Here is a 12,120-nt window from a genome sequence, read left to right on the forward strand (position 1 = left end):
CTTGTGGATCCTCAAATGATGGATTACATGGGCTATATTATAATTAAGCTAGGTTTGAAAGTAAATCTACAGTGTCTATAAAGAGTATTCACCCCTCTTGGAAGTTTTCATGTTTTATCATTTTACAACATTGAATCACGGTTGAATTTGGCTTTTTTGACATTGATCAACAGAAAAAGACTCATGTGTGAAAGTGAAAACAGATCTCTACAAAGTGATCTAACTTAATTACAAATATAAAACACAAAATTAACTATTCACTAACTGATTAACTATTCACCCCCTTTAATATGACATATCAAATCATTACTGATGTAGCCAACTGATTTTAGAAGCCACAAAATTAGTTAAATGGTGTTCAGCTTTTGAAGATCTATGTGCAGTCAAGCTGTTTTGATTGATTGTAGTAAAAATACACCTATATATGGAAGGACCAACTGCTAGTAAGTCAGTTTTCTGGCAAAAATTACACCATGAATACAAAAAAAACACATCAAGTGACTCCACAAAAAAGTTAGACCAAAATACTGCAAGACATAGGAGCAGAATTAGGCCATTCAGACCATCAAGTCTTGTCCGTCATTCTGTCATGGCTGATCCTGGATCTCACTCAATCCCTTACTCTTGCCTTCTTGCATATCCTTTGATGACCTGACCAATCAGAAACTATCAACTTCTACTTTAAATATACCCACAGACTTGGCCCCCACTGCAGTCTGTGGCAGAACATTCCATAGATTCACTACTCTCTGGTCAAAAAAAATTCCTCCTTATCCCTCTTCTAAAAGGTCGCCCCTCAATTTTGAGGCTGTGCCGTCTAGATCTTGATACCCCCACCACAGGAAACATCCTCTCCAAACCCACCCTATCTAAATCCTTTCAATTTTCAGTAGGTTTCAATGAAATACCCCGCAGTCTTCTAAATTCAGGTGAGTACAGACGCAAAGCTGCCAAACACTCCTCGTATGTTAACCCCTTCATTCCTGGAATAATCCTCATGAACCTTCTCTGGACTCTCTCCAAAAACAATACATCCTTTCTGAGATATGAGGCCCAAAACTGTTGTCAGTACTCCAACTGTGGTCTGACTAGTGTCTTATAAAGCTTCAGCAATATTTCCTAGCTTTTATATTCTATTCTCCTTGAAATAAATGCCAACATGACATTTGCCTTCTCTACCACAGACTCAGCCTATAAGTTAACCTCCTGGGAGACTTGCACAAGGACAAGTCCCTTTGTACCTCTGATGTTTGAATTTTCTCCCCATTTAGATAGTAGTCTGCATTATTGTTCCTTTTACTAAAATGCATTCCCAGCACTGTATTCCATCTGTCAAGTTCTGGACCATTCTTCCAATTTGTCTAAGTCCTGCTGCAATCTCATTTCTTCCTCAGCACTACCTACCCCTCCATCTATCTTCATATCAGTCACAAAATTTGCCAGAAAGCTATCAATATTATCTAAATCATTGACAAACAACGTGAAAGCTAGCAATCCCAATACTGACCCCTAAGAAACACCATTATTCACTGGCAGCCAACCAGAAAGGCCCACTTTATTCCTACTCACTGCCTGCTGCCTGTCAGCCATTCCTCTATCCTTGCCAGTATCTTTCCTATAATGCCATGGTATTTTATCTTGTTAAGCAGCCTGATGTGTGGCACCTTATCAAATGCCTTCTGAAAATCCAAGTAAATGACATCCACTGCTTCTCCTTTGTCCACCCTGCTTGTTACTTCCTTAAAGAACTCTTACAGATTTGTCAGGCAAGATTTGCCTTTACAAAAAAATATGCTGACTTTGACTCCAAGTAGTCTCCAAGTACTCTGAAACAGCCTTAATAATGGACTCCAAAACTTAGTTTGTCATTGGTCTCCAAATACCTTGAAACCTCCTCCTTAATACTAGACTCCAACACTTTCCCAACCACTGAGGTTAGGCTAACTGGCCTAAAATTTCCTTTCTTTTGCCTTCCTCCCTTCTTAAAGAGTGGAGTGACCTTTGCAATCTTCCGGTCCTCCATGACCATGCCAGAGTCAAGTGATTCTTCGAAGATCATAACCAATGCATCCGTGATCTCTTCAGCAAACTCTCAGGACTCTAGGATGTAGTCCATCTGGTTCAGGTGACCTATCCATCTTAAGACATTTGAGCTTTCCAGCACTTTTTCCTTTGTAATAGCAATGGCACTCACTCCTGCTCCCTGACACTCACAGACCTCTGACACACAGCTAGTGTTTTCCACAGTGAAGACTGATGCAAAGTGTCCATTAAGTTCATCTGCCATTTCTTTGTCCCGCATTACTGCCTCACCAGCATCATTTTCCAGTGGTCCAATATCAACTCTCACGTCTCTTTTTACTCTTTATATAACTGAATAACTGTTCGTATCCTGCTTTATATTATTGGCTAGTTTGCCCTCATAGTTCATCTTTTCTCTTCTTATAGCCTTTTTAGTTGCTTTTTGTTGGATTTTAAAAGCTTCCTGATCATCCAATTTCCCACTCACTTTTGCTGCCTTATATGCCCTATCCTTGGCTTTTATGCAGTCCCTAACTTCCCTTGTCAACCACAGTTGCCTACCCCTGCCATGTGAGAACCTCTTGTGTGGGACATATCTGTCCTACACCTTGTGAACAGAGGCAAGGCCACTGTTACTTCTCACAGGTAGGTCACCCCCACAACAGTACTCAAAATGGAGTACTTATTGTTGAGGGGGAATGGCTATGGGGTGCCCTACATATCTGATATTCTCTCTTAACTCTCCTGACAGTCACCCATTTATCTGTCTCCTGTACTGTTGTGGTGACTACCTCTCTGCAACTCCTTTCTAACTCTTCTTTAGTTTCCCTAACAAGCCGAAGGTCATGGAGCCTTGGCTTCAGTTCCCTAACACGGTCTCTAAGGAGCTGTATCTTGATGCACCTGGTGCAGACGTGGCCATTGAGGGGGCTGGTAGTCTCCTGGATATTCCAAATCTGACACCCAGGACAGAACACTGGCCCTGTAGACATACCCCCGTTCTCTCAAAAGTTAATTAAGAAATGAAGCATGAACATACCTACTTGCCTTGCCATTGTCTGTTTTCGCCAAACCCCTGTTGAGCCAAAGCCTTACCACTTTGACTCAGGCCACTCCCATGATGACTGCTCTGCTAAGTGGTGCCCCTCTTTTATGGAGACTAGGTTTTTAAAGCACTTTGCTGGACTTGCACAGGAACGCTTCTCCTGCATCTGTGCAGTGCTCCAATCTAAAACATTTTCAAAGGTTATTGAAAAGCTCAAATCAGGAGATGGATACAAGAAAATTTCCATAGAACCATAGAACACTACAGCACAGTACAGGCCCTTCAGCCTTCCATGTTGTGCTGACCCATATAATCCTTAAAAAAAGTACTAAACCCACACTACCCCATAACCCTCCATTTTTCTTTCATCCATGTGCCCGTCCAAGAGGCTCTTAAATACCCCTAATGTTTTAGCCTCCACCACCATCCCTGGTAAGTCATTCCAGGCACCCACAACCCTTTGTGTAAAAAAACTTACCCCTGATGTCTCCCCTAAATTTCCCTCCCTTAATTTTGTACATATGCCCTCTGGTGTTTGCTATTGGTGCCCTGGGAAACAGGTACCGACTATCCACCCTATCTATGCCTCTCATAATCCTGTAGACCTCTATCAAGTGCTCTCTCATTTTCCAGTGCTCCAAAGAGAAAAGTCACAGCTCTGCTAACCTTGCTTCATATGACTTGTTCTCCGAACTAGGCAACATCCTGGTAAATCTTCTCTGCACCCTCTCCATAGCTTCCACATCCTTCCTATAATGAGGTGACCAGAATTGAACCAATACTCTAAGTGTGGTCTCACCAGAGATTTGTAGAGTTGCAACATGACCTCTCTACTCTTGAACTCAATCCCCTTTTTAATGAAGCCTAGCATCCCATAGGCCTTCTTAACTACCCTATCAACCTGTGCAGTGACCTTGAGGGATGTATGGATTTGAAACCCAAGGTCCCTTTGTTCATCCACACTCTTAAGTATCTGACCATTAATCCTGTACTCAGTCTTCTGGTTTGTCCTTCCAAAATGCATCACCTCACACTTTTCCGGATTGAACTCCATCTGCCATTTCTCTGCTCAACCCTGCAACCTGTCTATATCCTCTTGTAACCTTCGACAACCTACAGTTCCATCTACAACTCCTCCAATCTTCTTGTCATCCGCAAAGTTACTCACCCATCCTTTCGCCTCTACATCCAGGTCATTTATAAAACCACAAACAGATCCCTGGGGCACTGAATATCCTTTGGAGTACAGTTAAGTCAATCATCCAAGAAATGGAAAGAACATGGCACAGCTGTAAATCTGCCTAGAGCAGGCCATCCTCAAAAATTGAGTGACCATGCAAAAAAGGGGATTAGTGAGGCAGGCCACCTAGAGACCTATGACAACTCTACAGGAGTTACAAGTTTCAGAGTCTGAGATGGGAGAGACTGTGCATACAACTGTTGCCCGAGTGCTTCACCAGTTGCCGTTTTATGGGAGAGTGGCAAAGGGAAAGCAACTGTTGAAAAACTCTCATGAAATGGAGAGTATACGGAGGAATTTAAGGTGGGGAGATATATGGGAGGCAGGGTTTAAGGGTTGGCACAACATTGTGGGCCGAAGGGCCTGTACTGTGCTGTACTATTCTATGTTCTCTTTTCTAAATCTCAATTAGAAAGGCGTGAAAAGCTTTGAAGTCAGCTGGAAGAAGGTTCTATTGTCTGATGAAACCAAACTTGAGTTTTTTGGCCATCAGATTGAAAGTTATATTTGGCATAAACCGAACACCACACATCATCAAACACACAGTATCCCTACTGTGATGCATGGTGGTGGCTGCATCACGCTGTGGGAGTGCTTCACTGCATCAAGCTCTGGAAAGCTTGTGAAGGTAGAGAATAAATGTATGCAGAAAAATACAGGGAAATCCTGGAGGAAATCCTGATGTAGTCTGCAAGAGAACTGCGACTTGGGAGAGGATTTATTTTCCAGCAAGACAATGACCCTAAGCATAAAGCCAAAGCTATATAGGAATGGTTTAAAAACAACAAAGTTAATGTCCTGGAGTGGCCAAATCAGAGTTCAGACCTCAATCCAATTCAGAATTTGTGGCTGGACTTGAAAAGGGCTGTTCACTCACAATCTCCTGCAATATGAATGAGCCTGAGCAGTGTTATAAAGAAGAATGGGGAAAAAATTACAGTGTTTAGATATGCAAACCTGATAGAAACCTATCCACATAAACCCAAGGCTATAATTGCTGCCAAATGTGAATCTATTAAATACTGACTTGAAAGGGGTGAATACTTAACGCAATCAATTATTTTGTGTTTTATATTTGTAATTAATTTAGATCGCTTTGTAGATATCTGTTTTCACTTTCACATGCGAGTCTTTTTCTGTTGATCAGTGCCAAAAAAGCCAAATTATGTCCATTATGATTCAATATTTTCTTTCTTTCTTTTTCAATCTTTTTATTAAATTTCATATAAAAAAAACAACACATGATAATGAATAGATTACAAATTCAATAAACTTGAAATTACATTAGTAATAGGATAATAATATCCTATTAAACATCAATCAACAAAAGGTACATAAATCAATCAAGTCTATATAAATATATATGAAAAAAAAAACAAAAATAATCATCAAAAAAGAAAAAAAGAAAATTTGAAATTATATATGAGAAAATATATATTGAAAAAAAATACTAAACTAAACTAACATGGGCAATAATAGCACTTTATAAATATATGAAGGTGTCAAGAAAAGAACTCCGGAACTCCATACCTGAACAAGGATAAGTAGAGAAAAGGATCTGAAATAGGCCAAATTAATTCATATGAAAGTGTCGAATAAATGGTCCCCAGGTTTCTTCAAATTTAATTGAAGAATCAAAGATAGTGCTTCTAATTTTTTCCAAACTCAGATAGGAAATAGTTTGGGAGAACCACTGAAATGTAGTAGGAGGATTTACTTCTTTCCAGTTTTGTAATATAGACCTTCTGGCAATTAATGTTACAAAGGCAATCATTCGTCTGATTGAAGGGGAAAGCTGATTGCCATCTTCATTTGGTATACCGAAAATTGCAGTAATGATTCAATATTTTAAAACAATGAAACATGAAAACTTCCAAGGAGGGTGGGGGTTAATACTTTTTATAGGCATTGTATCTCTACCTTTCTAAGCTTGGATTCAAGTTCGTTATATTCTAGGTAAAGGGCAAAATTGATCACATCATATTTCTTGTCTAGTTGTAGAAAATTCAGGACATTGAAGAGATGTTTTAAATTTCCCTTGACTCTAAGTTTTCCAATAGGAACTTTAAGTTTGACAGACAAGAGTAATCTTTGGTTCACTTTGTTATCTCATCTACTGGTTCAGAATTGTTCATTTTGTTTGAGGTGGTGGTGGGAAGGAATCTGAGTGTTACATCATCACTGACTAACTGGACTCTGGCAACTTGCTCTTGTTTGTTAGTGACACTTTATTTACTGGTGCATAAGAACAGCTCAGTCCCTCTCACTGAATTGTTATGAAGTTACAGCTCAAGATTGTTCATTTTTATACAGATATTGATTCAATAGACACGTTGTGCATCTTCAAATTTATTATTCCCATATTTAACTATAAATATAATACATTTCAGATGTTAAGAAAATTCAAACGTATGCGTCAATGGCCAATAATACGAGAACTAGTGAAATAACTGTCTAATAACTAATAAGTGTCATCGAGCTGTCACCCACTTTTTATCTTGTCTGCGTATGTTCGGAGGCCTTGGTTCTCAGGCTTTCAACAGAGAAGTCATGCAAAGAGGAGCTAGGTTCTCAAGTTTCGAGTTTTGTTTGGGTAGCCATGTTGAGCTAGATAACCTTGCAATTTCTGCACTCTGCCTCTGTCTCACAATCTCTTAGCCCTTGCTGTGATACAATTGCCTACTCCCCCATTTTGGACTGGCTGAGGCTCACAAAGCCTCCCAAATGACGCCATCAGGTGAGAACGGCTGTTGGACCACAATGGAAGTCTTTGCTCTTTGGGCCATTACTCCACAGAGTGATTTCAGACAAGAACAAATATCACAACTAGCTGTAATATGGTCCCCAATGCCCACTGTAGATTGGAACTGCCCTGACCAATGTGAAGCCAGCTAAAGGATTCCCAAGGTGAAGATGGCACCCATGTAACTCCTGCCGAACCTTTCTGACTTTGTCAGCTTCCAACTGAATATGTACAGCCAAATGAGTGGTATTTTTTGGATTTATCAGAGATTATGCGCAACCATCCTGGACGATAATGGCACAATACCACTTTGCTCCGGTATTGGGTAATCTAATGCTTTCTGATCTGGAAAGCCACAGTAGGCATCTTTAATGGCCTGGCTGGTGTCATGTAATGCTAGGGCCAGCTCCAATGCCAAGGCTGTATTGATGCCTCATGAGCTAATCTGGCAGGTCCCCAGAACAGGGACACTATTTTCTAGAATTGCTCAGATTCCGTAATAGTCCTTCAAAGGCAATCCCACACAATTGAATGTAGGGAGAGTGATGCTGATGGTACCCCCAACAATCAATGGTGGGCCTTGTGGCCACACATCCACTAGGCACCATTGACAGGGTTTGAAGGGTAGTATGAACATTGTACATATTGTTTTCCAATTCTAATCCCAGTCCATGATCATTGCAATAATAGACCTCAGCCTGAGTTTCATGAAACAGCTTAAGAGATGAGGTTTGTGTAACCCATCAATGAAAGGCTGATACCATTCCTTAAAGCAGATGCATAGACAAGATTCTACTTTATGACCCTGTCTGCCTGTGCCACCAAATTCAATGAATTATGGAACTGCATTCTCAGATCCCTTTGTTCAACTGCGCTCCTCAGTGCCCTGCCATTCACTTTGCAAGACCTGGCCTGGAACGCAAAACACGAGGAAAGCAGCAGATGCTGGAAATTCAAGCAACACACACAAAATGCAGGTGGAACACAGCAGGCCAGGCAGCATCTATAACGAGAAGCACTGTCGACGTTTCGGGCCAAGACCCTTCGTCAGGACTCAAAACTTGAGAACGCAAAACTTGGCACTTACCTGCATTAAATTCCTTCTGCCAGTTTTCAGTTCATTTTTCCGGCAGGTTCAGATCCCGCTGCAAGTTCTGATAGTCTTCCTTGCTACACCCCCAGTCTGGGGGTTATCCACAAACTTACTGGTTCAGTTAACCACATTATCATCCAGATTGTTGATATAGATGACAAACAACAACAGACCCATCACTGATCCCTGTGGACTCCACTAGTCACAGGCCTCCAGCCAAAGAAGCGACCATCTACTACCACCCTCTGGCTTCTCCCACAAATCCAATGTTTAATCCGCTTTACTACCTCATCGTGAATGCTGAGCGACTGAACCTTGTTGACCAAACTCCCATGCGGGACTTTGTCAAAAGCCTTGTTAAAGCCCATGGAAAGGAGACAGGGGAGGGGGAGAGGGAATTTAAGCATTCTGTAGATCAGTTCATGTTGAGGATAGGGATTATTTTGATTTCTGTACTCCTGTTACTTACTGCTGTAGAGATTTGTTTTTTCCTTTTGTATTGCACCTGTGCTAGTTCTAATGAAGTGTTTTCTTGTGGCCCTGAACACGTGTTTGATTGTGAATACACATGTTAATACACTGAGCTAAACCAGGAAAGAACACAAATGAATGTTAAAATAATTTTTGTTTACACACATCACGTCATAATTATACTGGCTTATCAGCAGAATTGGGAAAGGATTGTAAACACAAAGTACACTGCAGATGCTGTAGTCAAATCAAGATGTACAAAAATGCTGGATGAACTCAGCAGGTTGGGCAGCATCTGTTGAAAGGAGCAGTCAACGTTTCGGGTCGAGACCCTTCGTCAGGACTAAAGGAGGAGGGGGCAGGGGCCCAATAAAGAAGGTGGGGGGATGGTGGAAAACCAATCAGAGGAAATATCAAGGGGTGGGGGAGGGAAAGCAGGGAGGGGATAGGCAGGAGAGGTGAAGAAGGAATATAAGGGGAAAGCATTATGGGTAGTAGAAGAAGGCAGAGTCATGAGAGGTGATTGGCAGCTAGAAGAGGAGACAGAGTGAAGTTGGGATGGGGGAAAGGGAGATGGAGGGAATTACTGGAAGTTGGAGAATTCGATGTTCATACCAAGGGGCTGGAGACTACCCAGACGCTATATGAGATGTTGTTCCTCCAACCTGAGTTTGGCCTCGTCATGGCAGTAGAGGAGGCCATGTATGGACATATCCAAATGGGAATGTGAAGGAGAGTTGAAGTGACTGGCAACCGGGAGATCCTGTCTGTTGTGGCGGACGGAGTAGAGGTGCTTGACGAAGTAGAGGAGGCCGCACCGGGAGCACTGGATGCAATAGATTACCCCATCAGACTCACAAGTGAAGTGTTGCCTCACCTAGAAGGACTGTTTGGGACCCTGAATGGTGGCAAGAGAGGAGGTGTAGGGACAGGTGTAGCAGTTACACTTGCAGGGATAAGTGCCAGGTGGGAGATCTGTGGGGAGGGACGTGTGGACCAGGCAGTCATGGAGGGAACGATCCCTGTGAAAAGCAGAGGGGGGTAGAGAGGGAAAGATGTCCTTAGTGGTGGGGTCCTTTTGAAGGTGGCAGAAGTTGCGGAGGATAATATGCTGGATCCGGAGACTGGCGGGGTGGTAGGTGAGGACAAGGGGAACACAGTCCCTGTTGTGGTGACGGGAGGATGGGGTGAGGGCCGAAGTGCGGGAAATGGAGGAGATGTGGGTGAGGGCATCATTGATGACAACAGAAGGAAAACCATAATTCTTAAAGAAAGAGAACATTTGGGATGTCCTGGAACGGAAAGCCTCATCCTTGGAGCAGATGCAGCGGAGACGGAGGAACTGGGAATAGGGAATAGAATTTTTGCATCTGGGAGGGTTTTATGGGAGTCAGTGGGTTTATAGAAGATGTCAGTGGACAGTCTAGTGGAGACTGAGAGATCAAGAAAGGGGAGAGAACCAAGAGATGGAGAAAGGATTGGCAGCCTGAACATACCAGGGTACCACATGCCCATGACTTGGCTCCAGTACCAACTAGGAAATCGAATTGTCATCCGTTGTAGAAGTGGGAATGTTAGCCAAATGGGTTTCTTAAAGTAAACTGTATAGTTTGTGGTGCCAGTGGCAGTGAAAGTGGTTACTGGCTATTTGCAAAATTGCCTTGGTGCTGAGGCATCTTTGAGCCCATTGGGAAGGTTGTCCATAAGCAAAGCACTCCACACACGAATGTCCCACTCTTTCCCCTAACAATCCCATGGGGCTGTCCCCAGAGCAGAGACAATTATCTTATTCTCATCTCCCCTGATATTTTCACTCTCTTATGTTGTAATTGCCTTTGACAATTTTGTAAGATGCTTACAATTTTAACTCTTCCTCACCTTTTGCATCCCACAAAAATGAGTGAACATCCCAGTCTCCCAGATAATCTGGAAGAACACGTATTTGTTAAGATCCTTGTCTGTCCTTTGTACAACACCGTATCTTGCGTCAATCCACAGTATGAGTATGAAAGCTTTAACAAATTTTAACAAAGGCGAAGGTCTTGCTCTAAGTAAGAACTGGAATTTGATTGTAAACAATGTGAAACAACAGAAACCTGATTGGATGAGGACTAACCAATCAGGAGGGATGAAGGTGGGGGTATAAATACCACCGGACCAGACATGCCCAGGCGTCATCCTTGATGAAGATGGCAGAGTTTGTCATTGAAATTTTAGTTAAAGCTGAAACCTGTACAAGGCTGGAAGCCCGAGAAGAGTTTGTAGTTACTTTGGTTTATTTTGTGATATAATTGCATCTACATTTTGGGGTGCATCATATTCTGATTCATGTGTAGTTTTAAGTTAACTTTGCTGCTAATTAAAAATGGCATGTCCTGATGCCTTAAATTGGGCAGTTCACTCTCAGTAGCAGGGAGAGAGAAACTGAGCATCCAAGAGTTCACACTGGGCAGAGTACGGAGCTGTTACTGTGTTTTCTTATGGACATATTTTTGTAAATACTGGCAGTTTTCTTTTCAAATCTTTTTATTATATTATTCAAAAATAACACAAGTACATTGAAGTAACAACACTTACAATGCCTCAAGGAAAAAACTTGTCTTAAAGATTGAAAATTTTGTGAATAAAAAAACCCTACTAAGCAAAAAAGTGGGAAAAAACCCATAAGGGGTACAACCCCGGGGCCATGCATCATACGAAAAGCTTCTAAAAATAAACATCAAACCGCCAGCAAGAAAGAATACATCAAAAAAAATTACAATTAGATCGTGGAGAAGATCTATCAATTAGCTCAAATGATAATAATGAGCAAATGAGACACATCTTTTCTCAAAATCAAATAAAGGTTCAAAGGTTCGACTTCTAATTTTCTCCAAACTAAGACACAGCATCACTTGAGAGAACCATTGTGACAAAGTAGGAGCTGATATATCCTTCCACTTCAACGTAATGGCCCTCCTAGCTATCAATGTAACAAATGCAATAACATTGGTCAGACACAGAAATACCATGGATATTTTGAAGAATTATTCCAAAAAGTGCAGTCAATTTATTAGGTTGTAGGTTAATTCTGAGCGCTTTAGAAATTGTTGAAAAGACTGACTTCCAGAACTGTTCCATAGAACATGACCAGAACAATGTGGCTATCTCAGTTTTACATCCATCACAATAACTATCAACATTGGGAAATATTTTAGAGAGCCTCTCCTTCATCAAATGGTAACAATGTACAATTTTAAATTGAATCAGTGAATGACTAGCACAGATCGAAGAAGAGTTAACCAGCTTCAGAATCCGCACCCAATCCTCCCATATAAAAGTTAAATTGAGTTCCTTTTCCCAATCCTGTTTAATCTTAAATAAAGGATGCTTATCCTATTGTAATAATAAATTAAAAATTTTTCCAATAGAACCCTTCATCAAAGGGCTCATACTCATAATAGTATCTAAGTCAGCCTCCAATACGTAAGGAAAATTACTTAAATATTTTTGTAAAAAATGTCTGA

This window comes from Hypanus sabinus, chromosome 4 (genome assembly GCF_030144855.1).
Source record: "Hypanus sabinus isolate sHypSab1 chromosome 4, sHypSab1.hap1, whole genome shotgun sequence".
Lineage (NCBI taxonomy): Eukaryota > Metazoa > Chordata > Chondrichthyes > Myliobatiformes > Dasyatidae > Hypanus > Hypanus sabinus.